Raw genomic sequence first — 15,025 nt, 5'->3', positions numbered from 1 at the left:
TTCACTGCAGGACCAAAGGCCTCGTTGATTCACTCAATGAACAAGATACGAGTGACCCAAGCCTTGCCGTTGAACCTCCACATAATGTTTAACTGGTTCTTCTGCACCTTCCATTTCTTGAAGGCTCACCAATTCTCAGAATGATACATGAGCAGGGACTTGACTTGGAAATCCCCACTTGAATTAGCACAAAACAAAAGGGCGAGGCAGCCTTTCATGGGCTTGTTACCAGACATTGCATTCCGTCCTTCTGTAATGTAGGTCCTCTTTGGCATCTTTTTCCAAAAAAGCCCTGTCTCATTGCAGTTAAATGCTTGCTTCAGCAGGTAATACTCGGCAAACGTGAGCTTCTGGAACTCAGTAGCGAGCTCTTCAGCTGCCTCTTCTTTACTTCTACTAAACACATGCTTCCTGGAAATCCATTGTAGAAAGAGGGCATAGTGTGTTTTACCCCCAGTTGTTAGCTAAGTGGTTACAAGAAGAGGTTGGTTGAAGAAACTCATCCCCTATTAAGCCAGGAACTTCAGAGAGGTGAGTTCAATTCTATGTCTGACCAAGAGCAGATCATTAGTCTGTTTTAAGCAGATTTGTGAAGGGAAGTTGCTGCTGAAGACTTGGGCCTCAGTCATACGGCGCAGGCTGCTGTTAGGGTCCAAGAAAATTGGGTTGAGGCCCAAGGTCATATTTAAATGCTCCCCTTCCCTCGCCCTAATTAACGACGCTGCTAGAAGGAGCTGGCTTTTCCTCAAAGCATTGGAATATGGAAATTTTCACCTGAAAATCACTTAAGAAGACTTGATACAGGTTCACATGTGTACGTGTGTGTGTGTGTGCACTTGACAGTCTAAGTGCAGGCGTTATTTGTGTCACTTTGGCTACGTAGTCTTGGTGAGACTATGTGGAGCCGGCCTGAAGAAGTTTTAAACTCGCCCATTTTGAAAAAGGGAGTGACCCTTTCCGTAGACCTGTCTTATGAAGTCAGCATCCTCCTCCTGTGTCCAGTGATCGAAGAATGAGGGAGCGGAGACCCCAGAAGTTTCCATGTGAGGAAGCTGCGAATGCAGAGAAGGGACGCGCAACCCAGCTGGCCAGGCGGAGATGGCCTGGGCCGCTGAAGTCCGAGCTGAGGCTTAAAGTCTAAACAGCAACAATCAGGTCTGATCACACAAAGCAGTCATTTGTATAGGTCAAAAGTGACCAAAAATAAGTAATTTGTATGGTTCAACATAATCACGAAGGTAATAATATCCAGACGGAGGATCCCCCCACCCATGCGTAAAACCTAGAGAAGCGACAGGACTGTGCATATCACCGCTGTCCCTGTTCCCACTGTTGGGAACATGATCACAACTGAGCCCATGGTTCTTCTGTCTCTCTCTCTGTCTCGCTCGCTCGCTGCGGGATTGTGAGTGATCGTCACCCACGCTTGGATGCTCGGTCTCAGCCTGCAGTGTTTGGCAGAAATCAGTGATTTTTCAGAACATTGGAAGGCGCCCACAACTGACACTAGTGTATTTTTTGTCACTTCAAAACATCTATGGACAGCCCTTTGCTTTTCCAGACAAGAGTGAACTTAGGAATGTTCTGCTTCCTTCTAGGTCAGGCTGCCTTTCCTTATTAATGTTGTACTGTAGTCAACACCCGTGCGAGTATATACCATAGCCCCCATGCAGAAACAGGTTGAAAAGAATGGGGCTGGCAGGTCCATGGGGACACTGTCTCCTGTCTCCTCCGCAGCCCCAGCAGCTCTGCCCTACCTCTCTCACCGCAGCATGTGACCGATGAAACCAGCTGCCCTGTGCTCTTTGCATTGGGAATGGTTTTGCTTCTCACTGAGCTGTGATGAGAATGCCTTTCTTCCGCGGTTAAGGGCCTGGGCCGTAGGAAAGGTAGAAATGGGAGGAGGCAAGGGGAAGAGACACACCCTCAGCAGTTTCTTTCTGGGGCAGAGGATAAGGAATTCGTCGTAAGGTATATTTTCTAAGTTTAGCAGGTCCTGAGACCCATAAAGTTTCGGAATGTACCAAATATCAAGACACAGGTGGCAGTGAAGTCCTGTGTGCAGCATTAGGTAAACACACGTCTATACCAAGGATCCCGGGAAGCACTCAGACAACCTTTTCTCCCATAGGGTCTCTAATATGTAAATTAATGTTCTTGTCAAAGGCAGGATGATATGCTTTAGGTTGCAATCGGTATTTGAAAAATTCTAATTTGCAACTCTTACGTAACTGACCTGTTATTGCTTTGCATTTTATGAGCTCAATTTTCGCGTTCTGTCTTCTAAGGAATTGCAACTTTCCTCCACCCCAGGGGCTGTTGTCTTTCCTTGCATTCCCATTTTCTAAGAAAGAAGAATGGGAAATAAACTTTAGTGCCAGCACTGAGTAGGTCATGCATATGCCGTAATCTTTCAATCCTTATAAAGATCTTTGGAAGTCGGTGTTGTTATAGTTGCAGAGTTGGGACTCAGAGAGATGAAGCGTTGTGCTTTATTGTCGCAAGTCATAGAGCCAGGATTCAAGCCCTGTTCTGACACCGACACCGCTGCCCAGCTGTCCATCCCACACTATCGCTCGCACAGGGCCTCCTGTGCAGAAGAAGATGCTCGTTAAATGTTTGCTGGGCATGTGATTCCAACTTTCCCTTTATTTGCTTCTAGTAGCACCTGGATAATGATATTTGAACCTCCCCATGTGCGCAGATTATCGTGAGAGCAAGTATATGGCAAAAGGCACCATCTCTATATGTTTAGTCCACGGTACATGTATAAGGCCAAAAGGCTATAGTCAAGTTCAAAAACACTGTGCTGCCCCAGACAGAAAGAACAGCGGGAATTCCAGCTCTGACAGTTGCACTATCAAAAGCTTTTCTTGGCTTATTAATTTTTCAAGTACGATGAAGTACTCTCAGGGCATCTATATAAAATAAAAGTCGCTTGTATTATCAATAGGAAGTACGTTTTCGCCACAAGCCTACCAGCAGCCCTCTGTAATGAGGACCTTAACCGGGGGAAATTTGTCGGGGAAACTTTGGGCTTTCATTCGGTGACACTAGCCAGCCTTGTCGATTTGACAAATGAATCTGCTTTCCTTGTGAGACTGACAGGATCGCCTTTTACGCGAGTGCCTTACTGATACCAGAGGGGAGAGGTTTCCTCACACCTTTTAAGATGCAGACCTAGGGTAATCCAGTGAAGGACCCAGCCCTGACCAGTGTGAAAAGGTGGCTGCCTGTTGAAAACAGTGTTTGAAAATCATCTTTGAAAACGATGGCTGTATTTGAAAGGCATATTCGAAGTGACCACCATCATTCTTAGATTCAAAGAGAAACAAGCCAAACTGCATCCTTCCTTGCTTAAGGGAAGTCCTAACGAAGATTCTAAAGCAGCCATGTAAGGAAAAGTCAGTGCCCTGCTATCCTGCATCCCCCTCTAAATGGGATGGAAAATAAAGTAGGTAGAGAGATGTGAACAGCTTCCCACTATGGACAATCTTGTTTGTCTGCATTTACATCATCTGTGCCACCAAAAGTATCCTGGCACTGAACTAATGTGCAATTTCTTTCTATGTTTCCATGTCTACATGTTAGCAATCATTCCATCACAATCTTTTCCAGCTTCTGTTAAATATATCCCCTTTTATTTTTAAATATATCTTTTTTACAATGTTTACTTTGAGACAGAGAGAGAGAGAGAGAGAGAGAAAGAGAGTGCCTGTGTGTGCACACACTTGCGTGCAATGGTGAGCGGGGAAGGGGCACAGAGAAAGAGGGGGAGAGAGAGAATCCCAAGCAGCCCCCCCACTGTCAGCGCAGAGCCCAGCACAGGGCTCGATCTCACAAACTGTGAGATCATGACCTGAGCCAAAATCAAGAGTTGGAAGCTTACCTGACTGAGCCCCCCAGGTGCCCCTAAGTATATCTTCTTTTAATTGACTTGAAACATATTTCCATTATTAGGTAGATATTTTTGCCTAGGGTACCCAGATACTTCTAAACTAAAAGCTTTTAAGAGTGTTTTTTTGTAGTTGGATTCCTTTTTTGGCTTGTCAACATCTCTAAATTTGGAACTGTATTGTGGATTTCCAAATACATCCCCATGCCGATCTCATTTACATAAGTATGAATAAGTGAGAACGCTTGGAAAGAGAACCAGACATTTGAGGATAGAAAAGCCACCTTTCCACTATGTTTTTCAATTTGATCGTGATGGATGAGCCATTCAGTTGTCTTAGTATCTGGCTAAATTTGGATCATGGTCAGAGAAAAAGCATCATAATCATAGCTATCATCTTCCCATGGCTGACATAAAGCCACCTGGAAATGGGATGTGGCTGGATGCAGAATTCCCTAGGGTTCTTTCTCATCATCCATGCCCGGGAGTGTGTGTGTGTGTGTGTGTTTAGATGCATATGCATACATGTGAATATCTCAATTTGAATTTGTTTTATGTTTATTTATTTTTGAGAGAGAGACAGACAGTGCACGAACAGGGGGTGGGTGGGAGCAGGGACAGAAAGAGACACAGAATCTGAAGCAGACTCCAGGCTCCAAGCTGTCAGCACAGAGCCTGATGAAGGGCTTGAACTCATAAGCCATGAAATCATGACCTGAGCCGAAGTCGGACGCTTAACTAACTGAGCCACCCAGGCGCCCCATGAATATCTCAACGTAAGTGACAGGAATAGTAAGAAAACATACCTTTCTATAATATATAGAATGTAATATATAACTGTCTAGCTGAGGAACTCAATGACTTAGCCACCAAACGATCTCATCCAAACATCTGAAATGATGTACATAGACCAATGTAAGAAACATCGAGAATAAAAATTTAGACTCTATATCCTATTCAACTTACAGTATTCAGGAATGATGACCCTCATGTCTTGTAGCCACAGATATTAGGTCAAGCCTTATTGATCAGTTGGATGAGCATCACTTCATGGATTGGGATTTTAGTAACGATTTGCTTTAGTAGAATGCAGTCCAACTAGTAGGGGCTGTAAAATCTGTAATGACAGTCTTGAGCTACTTTCTTTGGGAGAACTATAGTGATACAAGATAAGGACAAAGGCAAGCATTTTCAAGCAAGAAGCAATCAACAATGAGAAAGATACAGAGACACTGGTCCACAGGTTACCATCCTCTGGTGGTTAGGAACCCCCTCCAGGCAACCCCCTGCTTGCACAGCCTAGAACACAGTAGTGTGAGCTCTAATTGCCATTCCTGATGGTGGTACCAGCAAGTGAGAGGCATGATGGAGCTCAGGTAGGGTGCTATTGGGTTATTCCTGGGTTATCAACCCAGGACAGTTGTGTTCCCCAGGGAACATTTGCAGTGTCTGAAGGCATGGTCAGTCGTCATGAAGGGAGGCAGTGCTAGTGACTTCTAGTGAGTGGAGGCCAGGGATGCTGCTAAATACCCTGCAATGGACGGGCCAGCCTCTTATCCCCAACATAGAATTTTCTGGCCCCCAATGTTCATAGGGCCGAGCTTGAGAAAACCTGGGAATGTTTGTGAAAGGGGTTATTAGAGCAATGGCCCCAGTCAAGGGTGGGCAGTGAGGACACACCACAGGGCAAGGGATTGTCCGCCACAGGGCCCTCACACACTCTGAGTGGTGGGCACATGGCCAAGAATGTGGGTCACAGCAGAGAACACAGATTCTGGAATGATAATCTCTCCCTCTGTTTAACAGGTAAAGCTGGCAAGCAGCCCTTTTTCAAGGAGAGATTTCAAGGAGGCTAAAGCTCTGAATTGGTAAAGCCTATTCTGAAATGAAATGTTAACATTTGGATACGAGAGACCAAGAAGTTCAGCGGGTAACAATGGGCAAGAAAAAGGTGTGATGTCCCCAGTCAGTGTGTCAGGCTCTCAGAGGCAGTGGGCCTTCACCAGATGCCAGCAGGAAACTCCTGGCCAGACAGAAGCTCTTCTGTTAGATCCTGTAGTTTGGGTTTAGTTAGTGATGAGGAGGGACTAAAGTTTTATGAGAAATCACTGTGTGGCATCCATGGTTATTGTATATGACTTCTGTTCACCTAACTAAGGAAGTTTAGTGAACTTGTGTGAATGTTAAGGCAGCGCCGCCACGGGTGTGGTCATTTAAAAAAATTTTTTTTAATGTTTATTTATTTTTGAGAGAGACAGAGACAGAATGCGAGTGGGTTAGGGGCAGAGAGAGAGGGAGACACAGAATCCGAAGCAGGCTCCAGGCTCCGAGCTGTCAGCACAGAGCCCGATGTGGGGCTCGAACCCACAGACCGTGAGATCATGACCTGAGCTGAAGTCGGATGCTCAACCGACTGAGCCACCCAGGCACCCCAGATGTGGTCATTTAGATCCTGCACCAGGTGGGTCCCATGATTGACGTGAGCAGATCAGCAATTCTGAGTCGCTGGGCTTTGGTCTGTTTGGGTGAATCAGGCCTTGCATGACTGTAGCAGCCAATAATCCTATCTTAATAAAGATAATAAATTAATTATTTTAATTTACTATTTTAATAAATTATATTTGAAGAGTGTCGGAGATTCTAAGTCTAAAGTTCTCTCTTGTCCAGCAAGAGAGCGGACGCAGAATTAAAAGTGAGAGATGGCTAATGTCTGGGAAAAGACAAGAGCCCCGAATAAGGGTCCCTGCCCATTTTTATTAAGATCAGAAGGCTTACAAACGTGATGCACGTGCACAAAGAGACAAAGAAACTGGGAACATTAACTCATGGATGTGAGGGAAAGGGGTCTGGAAGATATTTGGGGTTAGGGGTTTGGGTTAATACGAAACAAGATCCTGGTGTTGCAACTGGGTGGAAGGTTGTTCACAGGGGACATGAGGCAGCACCTCTGTTTATCTTAGCTAGCCTAGGGGATGAGACAGGCAGGACACGTGACCTTGGGGTTAATAAGGCACCTTTCTTTTGTTAACTGGCTCCCCTCTGGGCTGCTTCACCCGCAGCCAGCGGTCTATATCCCTTTTACCTGTTTACCTGACTTGGTGCTTCCTTCCTGTGAAAGCAGCTACATTGGGGGGTGCTTCCACCCTGAATAGCTAATCTTGTTTATTTCAGATAGCTACATTCTACATTGGGGCCTTGGCCCCACCCTGTCTATACTGAGGCTTCTGCCTCACCTTCTCTATCCTTATTCACCTAATCTTATTTACCCAAACTTGGGTGGGAGCGTCCTAGGGCTTTGTACTTCTTTCTGCCTTGTTAACCCATTGGTGTAAGCCCAGGGAATTTCTAGGCTTATTCCCCCACAGAAGAGCATATTTAATATATTTGAAAAGATGAAGCATAATTACTTTGACTTACACAGTGTTTTAGAAATACGACTCTACTGGCCATTGTCTATATGAACCGAAACAACACATTCGCTGAGTTGCATACTGAAGTGATTTGGCAATGGTGCATGCCCTGGGAGTTTCCAATCATCACACTCGAGAATCAATTTGGGAGCTAAAATTCATCCTGCGACTCCCCCCCCACCCCGAAAAGCTCTTTCCTCCCCTCCTTTCCGTGACAAATTAGGCTTCTCTGGGCCAGAAGACCATCCAGAGACATTGGAGACAGGTTCAGAGACTGGCGTTAGCAGCTGGGGCTTGGCATAGAGGGTGCAGAAGGCCAGAGAAAGAGGACCAGAACAGCAGATGCGGAGGCCCTATTTCTAGAGGTGTGCATGTGGGTGGATTATCCCTCCTTGAGTAACAGGGAGTTTGCTGGCTACGATCACATCCTATATATCTGGTGACACTGGTCCCACAGGGGCCTTTCTACATGTGCTGATGAAGATTTCTGGGACACATAAATCCTAAGGAAAGAAAAGGAAGGCACTTGCAAGTTTGGGTTAGGACAGCAGTCAGGGCAAAGGGAAGCGCTGCTTCTCAGTGTGGTCTCCCCAGCCTGAGCACTTATAGAACCAAGGCCTACATCAGGATGGGAAGACCATACGAAGACGTGCAGAAAAATTACAAGTGCAGTTTGGCTGCAATCATCCAGGGTGTGCTGAAAGGTCTGGGTGCTGCTGGTCCTGCAACAGTGGGCAGAGGCAGTGACCTCATTTTCCATCACCGACAGCCTTGGTGCCAACGAGTCAGTGTCTGGAGTCCCTGAGTCTTGGCAGGGAGGGAGAGGACACTTGGACAGAATGGCTCTCCCTTTCACTTCCACAATCGGGGAAGTCATGTGGGTCCGATAGATCAGGAAAAACAGAAAACTGGCAGGCATTAGGTTGTAGTCAAGAGGAACAGGTGTGGTACCCCTGGGGCATGGCTGGTGTCCCCTGCCTCCTCAGTTTCTGTCTGCACCCCAATATGGGTAGGCCATTCATATAAGGTCAGAGCAAAGAAGAGGGTTGTCTTCTGGACTCATGTCTGCTTGAGACTGATGCAGTTGCAGAGATAGGTAGGTAGATACATGATAGATAAATGGATAGATAAGTAGATAATAGTAGATGGATGGATAGATAGATAATTGATAGATAGATAGATGATAGATAATAGATAGATAGATAGATAAGTAGATGATAGATAGATAATAGATAGAATTAACAGATCACTAGCACCAAGTTAAAATATAGAAACCCAGGTAGATAGCAGGAAAAGCCATTGTTTCAACAGTACATATGCAGACTGATGTCAAATTGACAGGTACTTACTGGCTCAATATACAGGTTTTTTTATTTTTATTATTTTTATTATTTTTATTTTTTTTTCAACGTTATTTTATTTTTGGGACAGAGAGAGAGACAGAGCATGAACGGGGGAGGGGCAGGAGAGAGAGGGAGAACACGAATCGGAAACAGGTTCCAGGCTCTGAGCCATCAGCCCAGAGCCTGACGCGGGGCTCAAAATCAGAGACCGCGAGATCGTGACCTGGCTGAAGTCGGACGCTTAATCGACTGTGCCACCCAGGCGCCCCAGGTTTTTTTAGAAATAAAAAAACAGTTATAAACTGGCACAATTTATAAACTACAACTGCAGAGAGCATAATGCAAAATGATAACTGTCAGGCCGCTTAAATTGGCCATTTTCTTACTTTAATTTAGGAGAAATAGGATTTATGGAGTGTTAAAATGGACTTCCTCTCTTTTCAAAGTCAGAAATCATTATCTTCTGAAAGGTTTAATATAAAAATAATTTGAGGTCCTGGTTATGTTTCCATTATGCTGTAAAAGAAGTGGTCTGCAGATTGTTTTACATATTTAAGATGGTCAAATAAAAATTCCTGTAAGTTGAATCTGTATTTCTTCAGACATTGTAAACAGGTTCAAAGAGAGAAATCTTAAAGATACAATACTAATTACTGATCATCACTTCTATATTCATGTACTCTTCTAAAAACCTTGAAGCACTTTGTTTATATTACTGCTGTTATAATTTTTGATGTTTCTTAAAATTTGTGATGAGTGCTGATGTGAAACACAGATTGCTTTTTTTTTTAACTTTAGAGATGTAAAGTGGAATATTTAAAAAAATTTTTTTTAGTGTTTATTTATTTTTGAGACAGAGCATGAACGGGGGAGGGTCAGAGGGAGGGAGACACAGAATCTGAAACAGGCTCCAGGCTCTGAGCTGTCAGCACAGAGGCCCAATGTGGGGCCTCGAACTCACGGACTGTGAGATCATGACCTGAGCCGAAGTCGGCCGCTTAACTGAACTGAGCCACCCAGGCGCCCCACATAAGTGGAATATTTTTACTTGAGTCACATCTCAGCTTACAAGGCAACTAGTCAGGTAAGATTAGAAATGTGTCTGCTTCATGTTTATTTATTTATTTTGAGAGAGAGAGACAGAGAGAGGGAGAGGGGCCAAGTGGGGGAGGGGCAGAGAGAGAGGGAGAGGGAGAGAATCTCAAGCAGGGTCCCCACTGTCAGTGCAGAGCCCAACATGGGGCTTGATCCCATGACCATGAGACCATGACCTGAGCCAGAATCAAGAGTGGGACACTTAACCAACTGAGCCACCCAGGTGCCCTGAAGTGTGTTTGCTTCAAAGGGAGATAATATTTCCAACCACCAAAATTGCATTCAGTCATAAACATCATATGATCATAAACAATTAAAATTTTAACCACTGAAGAAATTCAGAATATATGAAAACATGGGGAATGAAAGCTGGTGCAGCCACTCTGGAAAACAGTATGGAGGTTCCCTAAAAAACTAAAAAATTGAACTACCCTACGACCCAGCAATTGCACTACTAGGCATTTATCCACGGGATACAGGTGTGCTGTTTCGAAGGGACACATGCACCCCCATGTTTAGAGCAGCACTATCAACAATAGCCAAAGTATGCAAAGAGCCCAAATATCCATCGATCAGTGAATGGATAAAGAAAATGTGGTATACACACACACACACACACACACACACACACACACACACAATGGAGTCTTACTCGGCAATCAAAAAGAATGAAATCTTGCCATTTGCAACTACATGGATGGAATTCGAGGGTATTATGTTAAGTGAAATTAGTCAGTGAGAGAAAGACAAAACTCGTATGACTTCACTCATATGAGGACTTGAAGAGACAAAACAGATGCACATAAGGGAAGGGAAACAAAAATAATAAAATAGGGAGGGGGACAAAACAGAAGAGACTCATAAATATGGAGAACAAACTCAGGGTTGCTGGAAGGGTTGTGGGATGGGGGATGGACTAAATGGGTAAGGGGCATTAAGGAATCTACTCCTGAAATCATTGTTTCACTGTATGCTAACTAATTTGGATGTAAATTTTAAAAAATAAAATTAAAAAAAAAGGAAAAGAAAAAAAAGAATATATGAAAACACATTAATATTAACGTTCATATAAAATATTTTAGATCGCTCATACATCAAACATGAAATCTAAAAGGCATAAAACGTCTACATAAAAATATCTTTGCAATCTTGGGATAGGCAAAAATTTTGTAGTGAGAACACAAAAGACAATAAACATAATTAAAAAAAGATTAATTGGCTTTTGACAAAATTAAAACCTTCAGCTCATCAACAGACATTATGAAGAAAATGCAAAGGAAGCATACATGTTGGAAGAAAATATTCACATAGAAGAAATTTATTTAGAATACATAAAGAGTTCCTACAAATTAATAATCAAGGATAAACAGGTAAAAATGGGCAAAAACTTGGACACTTCACACACAGAAAATACGTGAATGACCAATTAGGACATGAAAAGGTGCCAACATCATCTGTCACGAGGGAAACACAAATCAAAAGCATCCTTAGATACTGTTTCATATCTACCAGGACGGATAATATTAAAAACTCTGACAATAAATATCAGCAAGGATAAGAGACAATGGATTTGTCACACAGTGTTGGTGAGAGTGTAAAATTGTACAGCCACTGTTAAGGTTGGGAGCATCTTATAAGTTAAACATATCCTATTCCAATGATTTAGCAATTTCATCCCTAGGTATTACCCAAGAGAATGAAAACACGTGTCTACAAAAAGACTTGTACATGAATACTTATAGCCACTTTACTCTTAGTGGTTAGAAACCAAAAATGACCCGAATGTCTGTCAACAAAAGAATGGGTAAGCAATCCGATAAAGTTGTATGATGGAATATTCTACTCAGGAATAAAAAGAAAAAAAAAAAGAAAGAGACAGAGTAAACTACTTAAACTGCTTAGTTTGAGCAGCGTGGATTAGTTATATGTGTGTGCGCATGTGTGTGTATACACACGTACACGTATAAAATGAGTGCTAAAAACCATTCACAAAAAATACTTTGCGTATATTTCCATTCATATGAAATGAAAAGCAGGCATAAACTCATCAGGGGTGATGTAATTCAGAGCAACGGCTCTTTGGGGAGGATAGAGGTGACACGAAGGGGTGATGAAGTGCGATACACCTTGAGTGGAATGGTGCTTACACAGGTTGTATACATTTATCAACACCATCCAATTACCCACTTAGATATGTGCCTTCCACTCTATGCACATTTACCTCTATAAAAAGTAATGAAATTGTAAATAACAAAAACAAGCTGTGTTATTTCAACTTTCCCAACTATAACTATCGAAATTTTAAAATAGGTTTGAAAACATCGTTATGTTCTTGATCTTAGATTTAATAGGAGTGGAAGTCTCCACACACCCACCTACAGGGAGGCACAGGAAATGAGTTTGTATTTCTCAAGCATTTATGCACCAAGTGCTGTGGTGGAAGATTGTCATAGGTGATATTTACGGCCACCTCATGAGTTTGTTTAATGATCCTCACTCCACAGAGGAGGAGAGGGAGTCAGGAGGATGCAGTAAATTGAAATTGCCAAAGACTATACAACTAACCAGAGGAAAATCACAACGCAACCTCAGATAAGTTCACTTCAGCACGATCTCCTTTCCACTACATCGAGCCGTAGTTCCTTCATCCACAAATAGGTAATATTTGTTGAGAATTCGGTGTTCAAAAGAAACTGGATTTCAAGAAAAAAAATATTAATCATTATACCCTTCAATAACTTCGGTCCTTTCTCTTTTTACCACAGTGGAAGCACTACAGATTCCGTATATCCACGCACAGATTTGGAGCCAGATTGAACAAGTTTGGGGAACACCAAGACAAGGAATTTAAAATAACGTATCATCGTCACTCAAGAAGCACAGATCCTATATAAGTCAATTAATTCTCTCAGCTTTCTTCTTTCGAAATTTTAATTTTTTTTAACGTTTATTTATTTTTGAGACAGAGAGAGAGCATGAACAGGGGAGGGTCAGAGAGGGACAGAGACACAGAATCCGAAGCAGGCTCCAGGCTCCGAGCCATCAGCACAGAGCCCGACGCAGGGCTCGAACTCACGGACTGCGAGATCATGACCTGAGCCGAAGTCAGATGCTTAGCCGACTGAGCCACCCAGGTGCCCCATCAGGTTTCTTCTTTCTTATGTTCTAGGCAGGGTCATTTTGTCCAATGCATTCTTGAAATGTTGGTGTTGGTGTCCCTTAAAATTCTATTGTTTTGCATATATCTTTTTAACCCTAGCTTGAAGCCTGTTTTCCAGTTTCTTCACAGCTCCACGTGTGCCTCAAGTTCTTCAGTATAAATATGTTTAAAACTGATCACATCACATTTTCTGAAAATGAGATTATTTCTTTGTTTTCTGTTTAGAGAATGGCACTGTGGTCTCATTCTGTGAGTCATACTGGACTCTGCGGTCAACTGGTTTCTGAGTTCTATTTTACTAAACGGCCCTCATATTATTTCCGCCGTTGCTATTCTGGTTTCGTTCTTGGAAGCCCTCACCGTGCCTCACCTAGGTCTCCTGTCAGAGTCGTTGGTGGCTTCCCTATGACAACTTGATGGATACTGTTTTGAAGCAATTGACAGATCTTCCTCCTTGCCACCTGTATGTTACTTGACTCCTCAGATGCCACGTTTGTAAAACCTTCGACTGTACTGTGTGCTCAGACCCCACTTCTTGTGCTGGCTCCTGCTCTCCTTGACTTCTAAGTGTCGGCGTGGCATTGCCATAGGCTCAACCCCTCATGTTCCTTGCATGTCTCCGTACGTCGTCTCAACAGATCATCTCATGTAGGCTCTCAGTGTTATAACTACCATGTCACGCTGGTAATGCCCAGGATTGGCATCTCCAACCCAAGTTCTGGACCCTATACTGAGCTCCAGATAACCGTGTTCATTTCTCCTCGATTGTCTAATACACGTTTCGAAATGATCCAAACTAAAGCCCTTGGTCTCTACGCCCTGACACGCAAGACACCAGACTCAATTTGTGGTCATCTACTCCATTTCAGTCAGTGACATCGTCAGTTCTTCGATTGCTAAGACCTTGAAGTCTTTTTTTTTTATCACTTACTCCTTATGCTAATAAGCACATGTTACCAGTTCCACTGTTAAAGTATATAATTTGAGCTCTAGCACTATCATTTTTTGTCTGTGCTCTTATTTTCTTGCTCAGAGATTTGCAATGACCTTCTAACTTAGCTACTTGTTTCTACTTGGACAACTTCGGTCTTTATTCCATAGAACAGCTGTTACACATGAAAATCAGACATGTCACGCTTCTATTAAAAACCTATAAACAGCTCCCCACCGTGTTTACAGTAAAGCACAGTGTTCTTGAAGTCCTGCAAGTTCATGAGTGAACTGGTCTCCACTCACCTCTCTGATTGCATTTCCCATTGCTTCCCTTCATCTCTCCATCGCATTCACCCAATTAAATCCACAATGGTCTTTCCTTCTCTTTCCAGGCTTTGTTCTCCTTGGAGCATTTGTACTTGTTCTTGCTGTCTGGAATTTTCCTCACAGTGGTATAATGTAGGAGTTTGTTCCTTCCTTTAGACTTCACCCAAAGGAGCCCTCCTCAGAGAGCTTGTTTCTCATGCCCATAGCTAAATTTGTTTCCCCCCCAACAGTCTTTCTGCTTAGTTAATTTTATTTGTAGCATATTCCCTCCTGGAAATTATATTATTAATGTGTTTGCTCATTAGTGTCTATGAGACCAAGGACTTTGTGTTATTAACTTTATGTATCTGCACATTAGGTCCTGGTATATAGTATACACTCAAAAAATACCTTTGGATGAATGAATACCATCTATGTGGGAAGAAACCCAAATATTCAAGGCACACTGAGAATTTACAGATAGAATACTGGCTTTCAGCATGTCTGTAGAACAATATCCATGATATTGGACAACAAAAGCAAATAAAAAAATGACTAATACTCATGAATGGTAAATAGCAGATGTCTATTTGAAAATGCATTTAGGGGATGTCTGACTGGCTCAGTAAGTTAAGCGTCTGGCTTCAGTTCAGGTCATGATCTCGTAGTTCTTGGGTTCAAGCCCCGTGTCAGATTCTGTGCTGTGCTGACAACTCAGAGCCTGGAGCCTGCTTCAGATTCTGTGTCTACCTCTCTCTCTCTCTGCCCCTCCCCTGCTCATGCTCTGTCTCTCTCTCTCTCTCAAAAATAAATAAACATTAAAAAAAATTTAATAAAAATTCAATTAAGATTTCAATCCCTACCTTCCCATTCTATTGTAGAT

The sequence above is a fragment of the Lynx canadensis genome, chromosome F2 (genome assembly GCF_007474595.2).
Source record: "Lynx canadensis isolate LIC74 chromosome F2, mLynCan4.pri.v2, whole genome shotgun sequence".
Classification (NCBI taxonomy): domain Eukaryota; kingdom Metazoa; phylum Chordata; class Mammalia; order Carnivora; family Felidae; genus Lynx; species Lynx canadensis.
The sequence above is the reverse complement of the archived record's forward strand: the minus strand, read 5'-3'. Positions refer to the sequence as shown.